This window comes from Pseudopipra pipra, chromosome 7, assembly GCF_036250125.1.
Source record: "Pseudopipra pipra isolate bDixPip1 chromosome 7, bDixPip1.hap1, whole genome shotgun sequence".
NCBI lineage: Eukaryota > Metazoa > Chordata > Aves > Passeriformes > Pipridae > Pseudopipra > Pseudopipra pipra.
Window position 1 is genome coordinate 27546662 of NC_087555.1, and position 18015 is coordinate 27564676.

Here is an 18015-nt window from a genome sequence, read left to right on the forward strand (position 1 = left end):
CTGTGATTTAAAGCTCTAAAAGAACTGTACAGTGTTTTGCTGAGCAGCTCAGCAGCAATGGTTAAAATACCCTTCAACTGCACTATCACTTTCCTTTTTAAAAGTCAAAGTAGGTCAGTGAAGGTGACTAAAAGTTCTTTCTTCCACTTGCCTTCATTAAGTTTTGCTTAAAAAAAGAAGAGAGGCGGGACTGAGGCATGCAGCAATTGCTTCAATAACCTTGCAGGAAACTGCCAGAAAGTTTCCCAAGACTCTCATGCAATTGAACCTGGTGAAAGGAACCTACTCCCCTACTCCTGCCCATAGCCCTCCTTAATAAAGTTGCTGGAGGTTAGGGTTTTTTTTCTGAACACTTAATTGCATAGATATCCCAGCAAACTGGTGCCAGCCTGAGAGAATTGGAGCTGACATTGCTAGTGGGGAAGGGGAAAAGCTGAGCTGAAGGGAGGATGCTCAGGGGTGTGCAGGAGAGTGGGGACCAGCAGTCTCCGGTTTCCACTGCTGGCCAGCATACAGAAGTCACCAGTTATGATTGGGTTACAGCTCATGACTATTTAGACTTGGACATGGACTTGAAGCCACTTCATGTCAGTACAAAGGGAGGAATGTAACACTGTCTCTCCAGTGCCAGGGGGGAGAGATTTGTAGGTTGGTATGTGACCTTCACTGCTGGCCCATGCAGGTGCTGTTCAAAGGCTCTCCCCATTCAGCTCTTGATACTGATACTAGATTAAAAAGAGAGAATGAAAAAAGTCCTTGTTAAAAACGTTCCTGTCTGTTTTTTCCCTTTATCTCTGTGAACAAGTTGTCTTTTGATTTGCTTGGGTTTGTGGGTTTAGGAGGCTGTTTTCCTTTCAAGGACTTACTCTTGTACTATGTATTTTTTCATTTAGTGAATAACATTTTACTCAGTGAAAGAAGATTTGTCTTGAGGCAATTCTTGGGTATTTTAAAAAAAGTTTTTAGTTTGTACCCATGCTGTTTTGTCACACCAGCTTTTTACACTTTGAACTGTAACTCCTTAATTTATACCTGTATTTCAGTGAGTGTGTTAAAAAGAGTCAAACCAAAGAAAAGAGAAGCCTGCAAAGCCATAAATTCACATCAGCAGGGCAATTAAAACAATAGCTAATGATAATCTTACTGGCTGCTGATCAGGGAAGGGACCAGCGTCCTCTCTGGTCTCTGGCACCATTTTCTGAGCATCAGTTGTGTTCCCAAACAACCTACTATTCTGTGCATTCAGGTAATTCACCGTATTTAAGATGTCTTCAGAGATGACGTGTTTGAAAACTGTTTAGTGAATGTGCCACACCATCTTGTAGAGGGAAGTGGAACAGATCAGCCTTCCTCACCCTGCAAAGCAGACGGCATCTATCAGCGAAGACTTGGCTTCTTGCAGATATTCAGGACTAACTTTTGTACTAGAGAGATCTCAGGGTTTCTGAGGAGCTGAAGAGTGCAACAGAGCAAAGTTTATGTCCTGTGTTAGTAAGTGCTTAGGTCAAATTTCTTCTCAGGTCCTCTTTGGAGGGCTGCAAAAGTATGATGCTGTCTTTTAAAGATGGTTCTTTTCCTGTATGCATGCTAAAAGGACCAAATGTGTAGAACTGAATTGCTCCCTCTGCTTCCAGATTCCCTCCCTGGAATGCTGCACAACAAAGCAAGCCGTAGCCCAGCCTTAGCAGCAATTTTTTCTTAACCCTCATAGGGTTTTCCTATTGAAGTGGTTGGTATAATTAAAAAGCAACTCAACTGTTGCTGAGTTTCTTTGTTTTATATTTACTGGAGAAAACCACTGGGCTGTTGATCTGTGAGTTTTATGTTATTATTTAATTACATTGAGGGAAGATCCTGCATTTTGGATAATTTATTTTGAGTGCTACATTTTCCAGGGCTTCATTTGGTTCTAGTATTAATCCCTTTCTTTCACAGAAGTTTGCATATTGTTTTGGATTATTTATACTTCACTGTCCTTCCAAATCCATTATTAATCACACAGGTATTGAAATACATTTCACAGATAATACTGGACATACTGCTGTATTGTTTGCTCACATAATAGTCATGCTTTCACTCGGCAGGTTTCTCATACATCAAATTATCATTAGATAAGAAAAAATGTTATGGTGAAGATTTGCCAACAACTTAATGCTGAACGCTCAAGCGAAACCCTGATGTTCCCAATTCCAGGTGATGACTCCTGGGGACAATAAATGAGCAGATGCACTAGTTAGATGAGAGCATATCACCTTCAGGGATGTGAACAGTGCGAGGTTCTGCTCAGTGGACCCAGAGAAAACCTCTTGTTCATTTTTTCTCCGGCAGCAGTCCAGATGACTAAACAAGAGAGATTTCTTTCATGGTTGCATTTTGGTTAGTATAAAAAGGGACCATATTTTAGTTTTGAGAGTGTCCTGCAGCTATCAGTGACTATAAGCCTAAGAACATAGGCTGGAAAGGACCATCTGGGTCATGGTATCCAGTTTCTGAGTCACCCAGCCTCTAGCAATCCATGGGCTGCAGACCATGCTTCCCCAGACTCCATTGCATCATTGCAACCTCACAGCAAAACCCCAAAAACCTCAACTAAAAAGAAAGGAAAATCAAAGGAAAAAAAGCAAGAGTGATAGAGAGTTTTAGCAACAGTCTAGACCTTTGCAAGAGCCTAAAGTATTGTATAAAGCTCCCTGATGATCCCAGCAGGCAGCCCTAGCCTACTGCACAGAGGAAGACAAACTCCCCTGTCCCTGGCTTTCTTTGCAGGCTTTTCCACTGAACTCTTGAATAATAATGGTTTAACCCTGGGAGTTTGAACAAGTGTATCAGCCAAGCCCTGGGAGATCTTAACATTGCTGAGAGCTGCAGCATTTTCCACCTTTGTTTAGTCTCTGCTAAAACCGCCACACCAGGTGCTTTAGAGCCAGAGTTTTGCACACTGGAGACAGCTAACTATGAGCATGTTTCTCTGCAGAGTACAGAACAAGGCTGTTTGGGGAAAGGGATGCACCTACACTGTGCAACACAGAGGTTCAGGCTGAGTCCCTGAGACAGTTTTTCCACATTTGGTCTGGCAGAGATCTCAATGTGGGTCTCTTGCTGTGGTATAGCATGGCACTTGGCCCAAAAGTTATTCTCAGCTGGCATTGCCTTAGAGAGCTTAAAACTGGGCATAAATACAATGCAGAGACTATGGAAAAGCACATGAAAATTGGAAATCTCAGTTCTGTTCCCACGTCACAAAAGAATCTTCAAATACCTGTCTTTTTCCATTTTCACATCTGTACTTAAGGGAGAGTAATAGTGCTTTGACATAAAAGCATTTTTCTGGTCCTTGAATAGATGGTTAGTGCGGACATTAAGATATAAATCTGTTAAAACTGAGGATTGGTTAAATAAGTAAAATATTATTACAGAAACTCTCTTAGGTGTTCAAAATTACCTTTCTTCTTAAATTAACACAAGTGAAAAAGGAGTAATTGTTTTCTGTCTGCCCACAGAGTCAGGCACACATGAAGGCCTCTGGATTTGTCAGACAGAGTGGAGGACATCCACTGTCATCCTCACCAGTTCCTGCAGCATCTGGCTCTTTTCAGCACAGTAAAAGGTTGGTTTCTGTAGACAAATAGCAACAGTAATAATATCTACATCACTCAAATGGAATCTCTTCTCTGTAATTCAGAGGAGTAGCAACACAAGTTTACAGAATTTCCTTCCAGTGATCTCAAAGGACTCTGCAAGTGGAAAGAAAAAAAGCTCAAAAAAACCCACCCAGTCACTGGGTCCCAGTGTGACTATTTTGCAGGTGGCAAAGACATGTCACAAGCAAGAAGTGACTCATCAGATACACACATGAGAGCTGGGGCACAGCAAAGAGCAAATGAAATTGACTCTGTTGCCTGCCTGTGCTAAAAGCCAATCTTACAAAAATGGATAAATGCATTAAACAGAAGTGGGAATTTGTTTCTTTTGCCATTTGAATTTCATTTTAAGTCATGTGTAAATGATTCTGTATCCTTCTCTCTAGTGTAATAGTGGCTTTAATTTGGCTTAGCCTTTGGGAAGGATGTTTGATTGACTGAATTAGAGAAGGAAGCTCAGTCCACAAGCAACTCTCAAAACCATTTTAAAGATTGGCTTAAGTTCAGCCCATTTTGGGGACTCATGAAATCTCTTTATATGGTGATATTTATCATTTATGTGCAATGACCCTTATCTTTACAATTTATATAATTACAGTATATTAATGTGGTTGCTGTAGATTCATTTTTTCTGCAGAAAAGCACCACTGTGCATCCCAATATACAGAATTACAGCTGGGCCAGGGCAGTATCCTCTAACTTGTCACTCTTCTAGGTCAGAAATGGCCTTGAAACCAGCAACTTCAACTTGCTTTTCTGAGTTTCTTGGTCATAATTTTTCCTCCCAGAACTGTGTATGAACTTTCCTTGTTTTACTTGCTAGTTCAAAAGCCTCTACACTGCCTGTAGAGGCTTATTTCTGGGCTTATTTCTGGGCTCTTTAGACTCTTATTTCTGGGCCCAAAATAATGGGATAGTACAGAGGAAGCATGGGGGATTGCTTGGCATGGAACAATGTCTTTGATGCATCTAGATGGAGAGCTCTTTGGGGACCATCTTCCTAATTTGTCTGTTGAGTGCCCAGCTCACTGGGCACTTGCTCTGGGACAAGAGATCTTGCCAAAAGCCAATTGGGTGCAATGCAATACAGCTTTAGAGTAAGAGAGCTCAAGAGTTTTCTTGTCCTGTAAGAAAGAAAAAGGCTATCAAAAGGAAATGAAAGTTTTATTTAGAGGGAGAGGGTTATTGGATTTTTATTTTTTCTTTTAAACATCACTATCGTGACCCCTTCCATGTTCATGTGTCATTACTTCTGTGAAAATCTGAACTATCTCCTCTGTATTCTGGTTTGCAACATCAAAAGGACCATAGAACAGTCTCCTTTGATGTTAAATTTTTCTGCTGATGCTGTCTGTGGTCAGGTAATACCACATGAATTATCTGAAAAGATTCAATTTGCTTATTTTCCCATGTTCACTAGCAAAGCAAAGATGCGGTGTATCAGCAGGATATGAGATACAGTCAATCAAGAAACTCCTCAGTATTAGAAACCAGATTTTTAGCTTCCCAAAAGCAACCCCAATGAATATTCTTTGTTTTTCATTTTTCTTTTGTGTGTCTTTGCATAATTGTTTAATATTAAAGAAAGAGAGCGTGGTTTGGTTGTTTAGTTAGTAAAATCAGGCCTTGAGACTACCAGGTCTGGGAAGAACTGGCTCCTCTTGCTCCACCTGGCTCAGCTATTGGCCAGACCAAGAAAGTCACTTTCCCTTTTTATAAAACAGGGATAATGGTTCCTCCATTGTAAAGATGTGAGATATACTGCTGAAAAGCAGTACATGAGAGTTAGGTAATATTATTTCTGGCTCTCCTACAAATGTGCTTAGTGTTCAGTTTTCCCATCTGTAATGTGGGGATGTTAGAACTAATCTACCTCCCAGGGTTGTTTTGCTTAATTCCATAAAGTACTTGAAAACCTCACATGGAAAGAGTTATAGGAGCACAAGGTTTCTTAATAAAGCTCATTCATGAGTAATGTATTTTTGAAGTAAGTGACTTGAACCTTCACCCATAGTTGGAAACCAACATGAGCCAAGTCTTCTTTGTTGTTCAGCAAAGGTTGGTTGATTTTTTTTTCCTTACATATTTAATTCTCGTAAGGCTTCACATCTCTGGTTTCTGGCTATGATTGAAAGCAGAAATTCCAAATACCACAAGAGAAGACTGGGGTTTTTTACTTTTTTTTCCTGACCCTCCCAGAAGCTGGAAGTTTTGAAAAGTAAGTCTTCCCCACTATCCCCAGCTCTCAGTTCCCCCTTGCACAGATAGGTGTCTGAATCTGTTTTCTCTGAAAACTGAGACTTACCCAGATGCAGCCTGTACCCTGCACCCTCTGAGACCTGCTCAGCCACCTTGAACGTGATGTGCAAGTGACTCTGAGGTGTATCAGGGCTGCTCTATTCAGACAACCACCAGGTGCTTTATCAGAATTGATCTGCCCTGCCTTTAGCTATACAAGACCACATTCAGTCTCATCTTTTGCATTGTTATTGTTGTGGGTTACTGCACAGAGCATGGTAAGGCTCTTTAGAAGCACTGCAAAATGCTGAGGCTGAAATGGTCTTTACGTCTAAGGACTGTAAGAGAAAATTAGCCAAAACTCATTTATCTCTATGTCAAAATTCCTGCTAACTGGGGAGGAAGCAAAGTTGGACCAAGCTGGAGGCTTTCAGGGAGCCTGGCTATCACACCGTGGGATGCATTACAAACCCGGATTTGCAGGATCTCTGCCTGCAAATAATCCACACTCGGAGTGCTCTGAACGTATCATTTGATGTGTGTAAAAGAGAGATGGTGCCAGGAGCACAGAAGCTAGCTTGGAGCTTGGGGAAGTTTTCAATCGGTTTTGCCAGGGTTTCCCTCGGTGGGAAGGCACGGACGGCTTTCTCCTGCCCCCTCCTGGTACAGCCCTCAAATTTGGCTCTGGAAGCAGGAGGCTGGAAAAATGGCACCTTCATTTTCCAGGGGATTTGCACTTGGAGTATATGGCAAAGTTGGTCTGTTTTCATGGCACGAAAAGGAGGTGTTATAATTTTTTAATTTTTATTTTTTCTTCTTGGCATTTTAAATCCAGTTGAGCTCTATGAAACTAAACTGAAGCTCGGTCTGATCAATGCACTTGCAGTCGAGTATTTCAAGTGTGTGATCTAATGCTCTTCATCATGGGAATCCACTGCCTTAGGAAATATTTATTTTTAAGCTGATGTGATACTTAGCCAAGCGAAGAATAATGTATTTCAAATAATTTAAAGAAGGTAGATAAGAATTATGCAGTCCTCAATCAAATGTAGGTACTCCATTCTAGAGGGTAGCTGGAAAAACAAAATTTCACCTCAAGAGTAAAACTTGGCAGTTTGTAAAATGCTCCCATTGTGCACTTGAACAAAAGACATCTGCTGGGTACTGCACTCTGTGGAGGGACAGGGCTGTTCAACAGTGCTCAGACTCCTGGGGCACCACTGGGTGGACAGACCAATGCAATCTTAAGTTTTGCAATGTTTGCCCACACAAACAGTAACTCAATGTCTAATAAATCAAAATAGCTGCTATATGGAATCGCTTCAGGCTTAAACCCTTTACCCTTTTGGGTTGAGCACAGTTTGAGTACAACTGAACACAAGCTAAACTGGAGCTGCCTAAAGGTGGGCACTCTAAATCTGGGCTACAAGTCTCTCTTCATATCTGCACTAAGTTATTCCACTTTGTAAAATGATTATCATTCACCAGAACAGAAAAAGGTAGTACAAGGATTTTCAGGCCTTTTGGTTACCATATTTGCTTGAAATAAGTCTAAAATCTTTCTGTCTGTAGACTCAAAACTGCATTTTGCATTTTGCTCTTGGTGTAGTTTCTCTAGACACCAACATGTTTCTGAAAAAAAAAATATTTTCACAAACTGAGAGTTTTTTAATCACAGAAAAAGAAGTGTTTCTGACTGTTTTGTTAAATATCTGTTCCTTATCATGCCCAAGATATGCTTATTGCAGAGGTCATCTTCTCCATTTTCTAACAATTTTTTAACCTTTTTTTTTTAATAAGTAAGTTTCAGCCAGCTGTGGTTGTGCTGCACTTTCAGAGGCTGTTTTTATTTCATAAAAAGGTGTTGAACTTTCCATCAAGTCCCATGTGGTTGTCCAAACTAGTGGGAGTACTTTTTCTGCACAGCTATATCCCAAGCTGAACTGAAGTAGGTGGTCACTAGGTATTATCTTTCTTCAGTATATGTGTTTGAAAAGCACATCTTGCAGCACTAATTATATGAATTCCTCTCTTTGAAAAACATTACCTCTTTCTTCAATGTATTTTGGCTGAGAAATTTCCATATAAAGTCTTGCAACTTGGCTCCCTCTGGGTACCAGGCTTTCTGTCTGGTAGTTGAGAAAGGGATGACACTTTGTGGCCCTCATGGCTGTTTGGCTGCAACATTAGAGGGAAGACAGACAACAAAATCATTCCTGCTAAATGGACAGTATCACAGACAGGGAAAAAAGGCAGGACCTTCCAGTTTCTTTTAGTCAGATCCAGCAGTCTTAAGGAGAAGGTCTAGCTGCACAAAGCTTACTCCTCCTGAATGTTGTTTTTTGAGGAAATTTCCAGAGATTAACTCCTTTCAATAAGTTTTGAGGGAGTTTTCCATTGCAAGGTGTATCTGGCTGGATTTTGAAGGGCTGTGACTTTCTGATCTATTTTGATACTGTTTGGATCCAGTGGTGTAGCTCTTGAAGCTTGAAATGCATAGAAAGGTCTGAACAAAGCCACAAAAATTTTGGGAGGGGATTCATTTGTTCACCACTCAAAAATTCTGTTATGAGTGGACTTTTGAAGAAAATTTTCCAATAAATTTATGTTTATATGCAACAGACCACAAAGACAAAACAATTTCAGATCAAACAAAACAGTTTAGTCAGACTGATGGACACATCTTTTTTTTTTTCTTTTTTCATAGTTCTTTCCATCAACAAACAGACATGAACTTCACTTCAGGGCAGCATGAATGTTTTTTCTCCAAGTTCACCTGGCAAACTGAAAAATTAGTTATTTGTACAGGCCTGGTTGTGAATCATCTTGACTCAGATGTGTCTCTGCTGGGGAGGACACATTAGCCCCTGCCACCTTTGCATGATGCTTTGATTTTCAAGTTCACCATGATCCAATTTGGCCTCAGATGACCTGAAAAATACCATTTCTCAAAAAGCACTTGAACTGCTACAGGGCTTCAGGGCAGGTAAGTACTGAGATAGGTATTAGATAACCAGCACCTCCATTTCTGATCTCTCTCAGACACTAGGATAACGAAAGAATGAAAAAGCAGGCAAACATACCTTCTAGAGTAACTCAGATATGGAAGTTCTGTAATATCACATAATGTTCTGTTCAAATTTTCATTGTTTTACATCTTCTGCATAACAGAGGACCTATCTACCCTACTTTTAGCATCATGACCATGACTTTTATTTGAACCGTAGCACAGAAATTATAGCAGTAGATGGGGGTGGGACCTCAGAAGGTAATTGAGTCCTATCCCTGCCCTACACAGAATCAGTGCGATAGGGATAGAATAGAGTAGAGTAGAGTAGAATAGAATAAAATAGAATAGCATAGAATAGACTATTTCATTTGAAAGATATCTGCAATGATCATCTAGTCCAACTGCCTGACCAATTCAGAACTGACCAAAAGGTAAAGTCTGTTGTTAAGGGCATTGTCCAAATGCCCCTTATACACTGACAAGCTCGGGCCATCGACCATCCCTCCAGGAAGCCTGTTCCAGGGTTTGACCTCCCTCTTGGTAAAAAAAAATTCCTAATGTCCAGTCTAAACCTCCTCTTGGAATACTTTTGAAACACTCCCATGTATCCTATCACTTGATCCCAGGGCAAAGGGATCAGCACCTCCCTATCCTACTTCCCTTCCTCAGGAAGCTGTACAGAGCTATGAGCTGGCCCCTCAGCCCCCTTTTCTACAAGGAACTGAAATTGTTTATGCAAAGAAGTCTTAAAATGGCCAGTGATTCTACAATTTCCCCAGATAATTAATCTGCAGTGCTTACAGCTAGAAACAATTATTTCTCTGTCTCTCATTGTGGATTTTTTATTTAATTTTTTAAGATTTTATTTTATTTTTAAAAATCCAGCCTAGATGTACAGTTGTTGGAGTTGTATCACCAGCAGCATGTCCAGTTAATTAGAGTTGCTTTATTATTTTTTAGTTAATTTTCAGCTTTGGTTTAAAAATCTCTTCCCCTACTAGATTGCATTGCTGTATCAGATTAGAGATATCTTCCTTGCAGACATCCAGAGATTCTGCACTCAGAGAGGACCACATAGTCGTCACATTTTCTCTCCCACATGTCATAGACTTTTATATTTCATGCTGTTACCCAATACTTTGCATTTGAATTAAGCATAGCTTTTATTTTGGCTAAAATATATTTTCTGGAAAAGCATCTAATTTTGATATGAATACATCAGGAAATGGATAATCAATCACTTCCTTTAGAAGTTTGTCGCAGTGGTTAATCGCTGTCACTGTTTGAAAAATTGTGACCGTTTTGAATTTCTGATTTCAACTTCCAGTCACCGGTTCTCATTATGCTTTTCTCTGCCAGATGTAGGAACCCTTTAGTATCCAGTACTTTCTTGTCTGGAAGTAACTATGCAGTGTAATCAAGACATCACTCTTTTTTTTTTCTTCACAATAAACTCAGTGGATGGGTTTCTAAACCTCTCAAGATCAGGTGTCTCCTTCCTTCATCAGTTCAGTCTAGCATTTGTTCTTAGTTGCTATTTAAGTTGTTAACAGAGGTTGGTCAAAACTGGACTCTAGACTTCTGTGAGATGTACTGTGAGGAGATAAAACCACATTACTGCTCGCTGCTCCCTTATTTGTAGGTATATGGATCATGGGACAACTTGCCCTTTTTTTCAGACTTTCTGGAATTAGTATTTTCATGCTGTGTTACTTGCCCACTGTGATTCCCAAACCAGTCTCCAGAATCATAACTTTCCAGGATCCAGGGTCCTATCAGGTTTATTTTGCTCTCTGCCTTTAGATCACCTTTGCACTGACTGCATTTCACTCAAATGGGTTCCCTTCTAACAAGTGACCCAAAATACTCTTAGCATTAGTATTTTCTCCTCATCATTATTTACCAGGCTGCTAATATTTGTGTCAGCCATCTGTCTATCAGTGCTGACTTTATATTCCCTTGCAGAGCGTCAGTGAAAATGCTGAATAGAACCGAGTATACTTCAAAGCCCTGCGGAAAGCCAGTAAAGAATCCTCATTTGATGATGATCTGATTGACGCAGCTGGGCTTTGAGTTATGCTAAATAGCCATGTCTTAGCCATTTAACATAAGTTTCCTTCATGTTATATAGTGTTTATCTAGTAAGTATGTCATGCACTAAGTCTAAAGCCTCGAGAAAGCCTGCTACATCTGTACAGTTGGCTTTTTTTTTGCAGGCAGAACATGAAACCAGTTTTATTTGAGCTATTTTCCACAAACCCACATTGACTGGCAGTAATTAAAATCTTGTTCTTTCATGTTTTGGCAGTTCAGTTCTGTCTCAGTTTTTCCACTGTTTTACCTGGGATTGATGTGAGGTTAGCTGCTCAATAACTCCCTTGTAATTGCACTTGATTTCCTGTTCTCCCTCTCTCCCCTCCTTTCTCTTTATCTCTGTCTCCCACATCCTCTTTTTTTCCAGGTTACTACCCTGCTTCCAGTCACCTGGAATCTCTCCGATATTAAAATTTATTAAAAATTAACATTAGCAAGCCAGAGTTCTCCTCAGTCAAATATTTTAGGACCCCTGGGTGTTATTTATCCAGGCTTGCTGATTTAAAAATGTTTATCTCTACTAGATGATGTTTAACATCCTGCATATTTCCTAATGGGCTGGAAAGTACTTATTCAACCTTGGTCTCATATAAATACTATCGAGATATTGCTTTGCAAAATACCAAACAAAAATATTTATTGAACAAGTCTGGCTTTTTGTATTGTTGTTCACAATTTTGCCTTATGCAATTCAAACGCTCCTCAAAAATCTTGCTCAGCATCACCATGGATCAATTTTTCACAATCTCTATATTTTCCAGTATCAGTTTCTCTTCGCTTCAGACAGTTGCTGTATTTTTCCCATTTGTTGAATCTTTAAAATACTTTTGGTTTACCACTGGAGTAGTTGAGCCTTAGCCAGTCTGTCCTCGATGATGCTGATGGACTGACTCTATTCTGAAAGAACTTCTGATTTCCATTCATGTTTTGCTCTCTGATTTCTTCCTCCCACTCACTGTTTTCTCATAATTTTCGTCAGCTGGAGGATATTAGCCATTGGGAAGCACCAGCTACAATTGTCTTAATTTTGTCCACTTTTAATTATGAGCTCTTAGGATAATGTCCCTTGCCAGCTGCATGACTGCTACGTTCTCTTAATCAGAGTGAGTTGCAAAATAAGTAGTTCATGTTGGATGCAGTATCTTTTCCTTATGTAAATGTGTAAGTGCAGAGTGTCATACAATCACTTCCTCACTGATTTGGATGAGCTGTATTGCACTCAGGATTAACGAGATCATTAAGATTTCTCCAGAAACACAGGTTAGGTCTGGGAATTGTGCACCGGATTCAGGCCTGGACCTCACCTTCTCCAGGGAATAACAGACATCAGGCTTTGCTTTTGGCCTTATCTCACATTCGGTTCATTCCTCTCTGCCTAAATTGCTCCATATTCTGATGCCTTCCTCAGGGCTCACTGCTGCAGATGGTGTATTTATATTAACTTAAAGATTGCATTCCATCTTTCAAATGAGATTAATATATTTTTCAGGCCATTGTGGTTACCCGACCTGACCTCCTGTAAACGCAGCCTATAATTCTTCACCCGGATTCAAGCATCTGGCCCTATAACTCATACTTGAAACACGGCATGTCTTTTTTAGAAAAGCATCTCGTGGACACGTAAAGCCTCTGTCACTTAGATATTTTTTCCTTATTTAGAATAAAATTCAGTCTCTTGGTGATGTATAAACATCACAGTACCAATGGCTGTCTATAAATGTGCAACAGTGTCATACTCCTGTGTTTCAGTACCTGTCTTCTCCCTGCCTAAAATACTGCCCTTAGTTTCTTCCAAGTGGATATTGTTCTGGGCATGAACATAGGATCTGGAAGTCACAGATGCTTAATGAAAGAGGCATGAAAAAACACAAAATAATCCAGTTGCTTATGGTGCCATACTTGTTAGACACATGTCCAGGGGCTGACTGACTGTATCTCTGATTGTTATGTTTTACATTTTTCTGTAATGTCTTTCAAATGAGGATGGAGCTACAACTGTTGGAATTAGGAAAGTATTGTCATTTGCTCTGTGAAAAGGACAAATGTTTTTGTATCTATGATTAGTGTCAGAAAGCAGAAACTGGGATAGAGTGTTCAACCTCTTACTAGTACTCCTGGGGTTTACACTTATTTTTTATTTAATTTAATTTCTTTTTCTATGGTGAGATTTTACGCTGAACCCTAATATACTCCTGCAGAATGGCATTCTCCTGGGCCTATTTGAAATTCTTGATCTTTTCTGCATCTGTTTAAATCCTGCGTTCATGCACGTACAGCACAAGGTCAACCCTTTTGTTTGTTATTTTTATGGAGTTTAAAGAAAGTCCAAATACCTGACCGAGGTACCTGTCTGGTGCAGCCTTGTGACAGTTGCAAAATCTTCAGACTCAGATAGTCACATGATTAACTGTTTCATGAGGAATACAAGAGACCATAAAATCAGGGGTGTGCTATGGGTGGTTGGGGCTGGCTCATCACTCACTAGAATACAGAAGGTGGCAAACTGAATGCTCAAAGGAAACCAGCCAAGCAATATGTTGCCGACTCATGCTCCAAACAGAGCCCTGCGTACAGGGAGGTTAAGAGCTCACAAACAAACCACAAAGCTCAGGTCTTCCTTTGGCTTATCACCTTCAAGTTCAACCTTACCCCACAGCATAGCTAACCAGCTTCAGAAGATCAAAGAGCATGCAAGTAGAGATGATCTGCCAAGAATATTTTGGGTTATTTCTGCAGAAGTTACACACTTGAGTCCGTACTGGCACTTTGCAAGTCAGTATCGAACTGAGTCTCCAGTTCAGTGTTATTAGAGGTGTCATACTCCTAGGGGGTTGTTGCTCATCTCAAACGTGAAGCTGGGCTGCCTATTGTGCAAGTGGCTGCACTGCTAAAATCCCAGAACTTGCTCATGAAAGGTCTAGTTTTGGAATGGCTACAGTTAGCCCTGAAATTATAATTACTTTCAATTTTTATCTGCTTTTTTTTTCTTCCCAAAAGATAAACTCCCTTCAGACGTTTGAAGGGATTTTGTTATATTTCTGCTACATTTTATTGGTGTGAATCTTTGGGGAGAGGCTGATGTCTAAAGGAAATTTATTATTAAGAACTAGCTATACTGTTTCCCAGCAGTGAGCTTGTTACTGCCACATCCCCGTCTAAACTCTGTAATTGGTAATTATGTTTGTCTGACCTACATTCTTCTGCGTAATTGTACTGAGATATGGTATCTTTCAATTCCTGAGTAAAAATGTCCACACCAGTTCTGAAGTGTTGCTGAGCAGAAGCTTTCACCCTCAAAAGGCAATAGTATTTTTGTGGTGGAGGATGCATTTTTTAAAAATGTGTATAGCACTTGGATCCTATGGGGGTAAAAAGCAATGTTGAAATAACTTAGATATAATGACATGATTTTTCAGAACCTAGGAAACTAATGGTCAATTAAGTCCCAGTGGAGGGTGCGTATTAGCTTCCTAATTTGTTTTGGATCCATGACTGGAATGTGTACGCACATGCTATTCAGTCTGGAGCATTCATGTGAAAGATCCTTTGGGTAATTTAACAGCTACAAATGGTACTTCCATCTAAAATTGTTATTGTGTTGTGTTTCTGCACCAATTGAGCCTTCAGTAACAGATCTGATGATCAGGATAGAAAATTCCTTCTCTCCTACTGATTTTATCATCAAAAAAAAGGAAAATTCATATTCCTTCTGAGGATAAAAAACCTTCCTTCCCACTTAACAAAAAAAATTATTTCCCATAAATAACATGGGAATTATCTTTTCTACTGCTTCATCTCAGAAGTTTTTCAATATTTTGTGCCCATGAAGACTGGAGGAGCTAGTGGATTATTAGTATTTTCCAGTATATGGATTAGATAATTTGACCACAAACCTTGTTTCTGAGCCTTTCACTCTTTGGCTTATTGACCCAAAAGTTTTTCATCTGTTTCTTGGAGGCTACTGAGAATTCTGATATTTTTTCCATCTGTTTCTCGAAATTTCCCTTGTGAACACTCGGCATGTTTCCCTGTTCCTTCCAGATGACCCTCTCTTGCTGTTCCCACTGGGTGTCATAAACTCCATGACTCCTTCCAAGAAATGTTAAGGTGAGTCGCATTTTATTTATTGTGCTGAGTAATGCCATTAACACGTTCCAAATTGATCCATCAAAGAAGTCAGCCCAGAGAGCCTGCTCAGTGAGCAGCTTCAGGTCAAATATTTAGGTGGGGCAACACCACTCACCTGAGCACTATGCGAAGTTGTTATTGAAGTATATTTCCTAAAATACCCCTCTGGGCTCCGCTGGAGTTGCTGGACCAGCTGCTCCTTTTAGAGTACCCCTCTGAAATGTGAACACAGGACAGTGAAATTGCTGTCCTGATGGATCAGTCATCTGGAACAGACATTATTAATAAGGAGTGATAGGCTTCCCATTGAATTGGGATGAAGGAATGTCTATTTTATCAGTGGTTTGTTTTCTCATTTTTTAAGCTGAGTGCTGAGCCCCTGAGCATAGCCTGGCAGAGGCTGAATTTCACTTTAGGGGAAGTGCACTGTGTTGACACTTCCAATGGCTGCAATGAATGCTGGCAAAAGCAATCTCTTCATCTGAGGGAAATCAAAGAAGTAAAAAAAAAAAACCACCAGAATCAGGTAATTCCTTGTGATGTATTAGAAATACAAAAGTTGTTGTCCAGAGCTTCTCAGAAATTGGTTATTTGTCCTTCAGCTGTCTATGGGGGACAAGAGACAGCTATTTGTTCCCTAAAAAAACCCAAAGAGGTTCATTTAATAAAAATCTCTCCTAAACCTATTTCTCTTTACATATTTTGACTTCACTGAAACTGTGTTGTTCCTCTTGATCCTGTTTTCTTCCAGCTATGCATCTGCCTTGATCTGCACATACCATGATATTTCAAGATCCACCCTCTGGGAGAAGGGGGAGCAACCCTAACAGGAGTCCCGGCCACAGGAGTGCTGGGCAAGCTGGAAGCCTGGCACACGGGGGAGAATGGGAAGAACGAGTCCACAGAATGACAGTGTTCCTGGTTACCAGGGAAACAATCCTAAATTGGAGCTTTTTTTTTTCAATCAGAATATTTGTTTTCATTTGAAATATTTTGATAAGGGGTCTAGTTTTTTATAAACAAAAATATCTGTTTTTAAATTCTGACCTTTTTTTAAATGAATATTTCTAATATGTAGATTTGATCTAGAAAAAATATGGTGAGCTAAGTCATCATCATCCTTTCATAAACACCTGACCTTGTACATAACTTCATAAAAATACAGACATCATTGATGGAACTGGAGGGACTTAGAGGGGTCCTCTGGTACAGAATAGGATCAACCACACCTGAATTTCTCCCAACAGCTATTAACATGCTTGCAGAGAAGCTCCTATTGTGGGGATTCTTCAGTCATTTTAGGTGATCATACAGCTTCCCTACCCCCACAGTTAGTAAGTTTTTTCTGATATCAATCTAATCTTTGTCAAAATTTTAAAGCAGTTAAACACAAATGTTGACTTTACTCTGCAAAGCAATCTTTTGCATATTTGCAGACCATTATGTATCCCCAGCCTCTTCCAAATACAGTAATGTCAACATTACTTTCTTGGTCAGAGGTCTATAAATTCATGACCTTTCATGCTTTATTTTCTTTATACTCTGTATCTTTCTGGAAGTGTCATACCTACAGCTCACATGAATGGTTTTATCCCAGCATGCACATTTCTGATTGCGGAAAGGATCCTACTTTTTAAGCAATATCTGCATCTTTTCCTTTGAGCTGAACAGATATCTCACTATATCCAAAACTGTGTGTTTAAACATATTTTACCCTTCATGCCTATATAACAACAATATTTTGACAATGTAATTCGTCAGTAGCATCCTCCTGTTAAGAGCTATCATCTATGATCTGAAGAAGTGATACAAATCTTAAGTACTCATAACCCTCTTGACTTGTTCATCGAAGATGATCTTACGTAGCCTTCACACCTGCCATTTCTCTGGCATTTTCCTCCACAGTATCCATTTGATGCTCATTAGGTTTTCAAGTTATTTTCCCAGCTTTTTAACTATGTGTGCAATCTTGTATTCTAAATAGGGTTGTTTATGCCCCATGTGTTTCAGTGAGTATTTTGGTAACAGTACACAAGCAGGCGATATATTTGTCCTACACATCTTTGTCCCAGCATTCTGCAGTTCCTTCCCACTCGTGCCTGAAAATTGGAGTACACTGTTTTTTTCCTTCATCTCATCATTGTTGTTGTATTTTTTTTTACCCTCTAGCATTTTTAGAACATAACATATTTTCATGTAAGTTGTGTTAATTATGTAACAGTAATTTATCTCAGATAAGATCTTTTATTTTTGTTTCAATTTGGCAATTAGAATGCAGAAAATTTCAGGCTTTGAACCCTACCTTTTATGTCAAGTTGTCTGCCCACAACTGATGAGTCTAAGTATCTTATTTGCCTCAGAAAAGGAAGTGAAAAAAGTACCATCTGCAAATTTATTGGGAATTTAAATATCTTGGAGGTATGGCTGAAGAAACAGATCATGGAGTAATCAAGGAGTTACTCTGTAATAGTGACCACAGAGTACTTTGATCCAACACCCTAAAAACCATTATCCAAGGGCATAAAAGTACCTATTGCTTCAGACACATCATCATAAGACAACTAGCCAGTGTCTGATTGGCAGGGAACCTAAATGAACCTTTTTTGCTCACGCATCACAATTTACTGGGGTTCTTTGAAGGGGTGAGCAAGCACGTGGATAAGAGAAAGCCAATATATATTTATTACCCAGATGTCTAAAAACTATAGTGCTTTTGTGGGAACTAAGTAATGGTTGGAGAAGAGGATAGACTATTGCATGAATTAAAATAGCTTAAAATGTGTAAAATAGAGAGTAAATGGCAAATCTCACAGTGTGCTGCTAGAGGGATATGCAGAAATGTGAATGGCAAGTCTCACAGTTGAATACTACGTGGATCTGGTTTGACCTCTGATCTTATAACCA

The 18015-nt window shown here is 39.6% G+C and overlaps 1 long non-coding RNA gene across 1 annotated transcript in view; it reads left to right on the forward strand.

Annotated features, from left to right (window-relative positions):
- LOC135417620 (uncharacterized) overlaps window positions 1-16133 on the forward strand; it is an 85719-nt gene extending 69586 nt beyond the window's left edge. Inside the window, exons 2-4 of the long non-coding RNA XR_010432143.1 lie at window positions 3501-3607; window positions 15025-15090; window positions 15863-16133. This is a non-coding gene — a long non-coding RNA (uncharacterized LOC135417620). The remainder of the gene's footprint in view (window positions 1-3500; window positions 3608-15024; window positions 15091-15862) is intronic.
- The last annotated feature ends 1882 nt before the right edge of the window (window positions 16134-18015 follow it).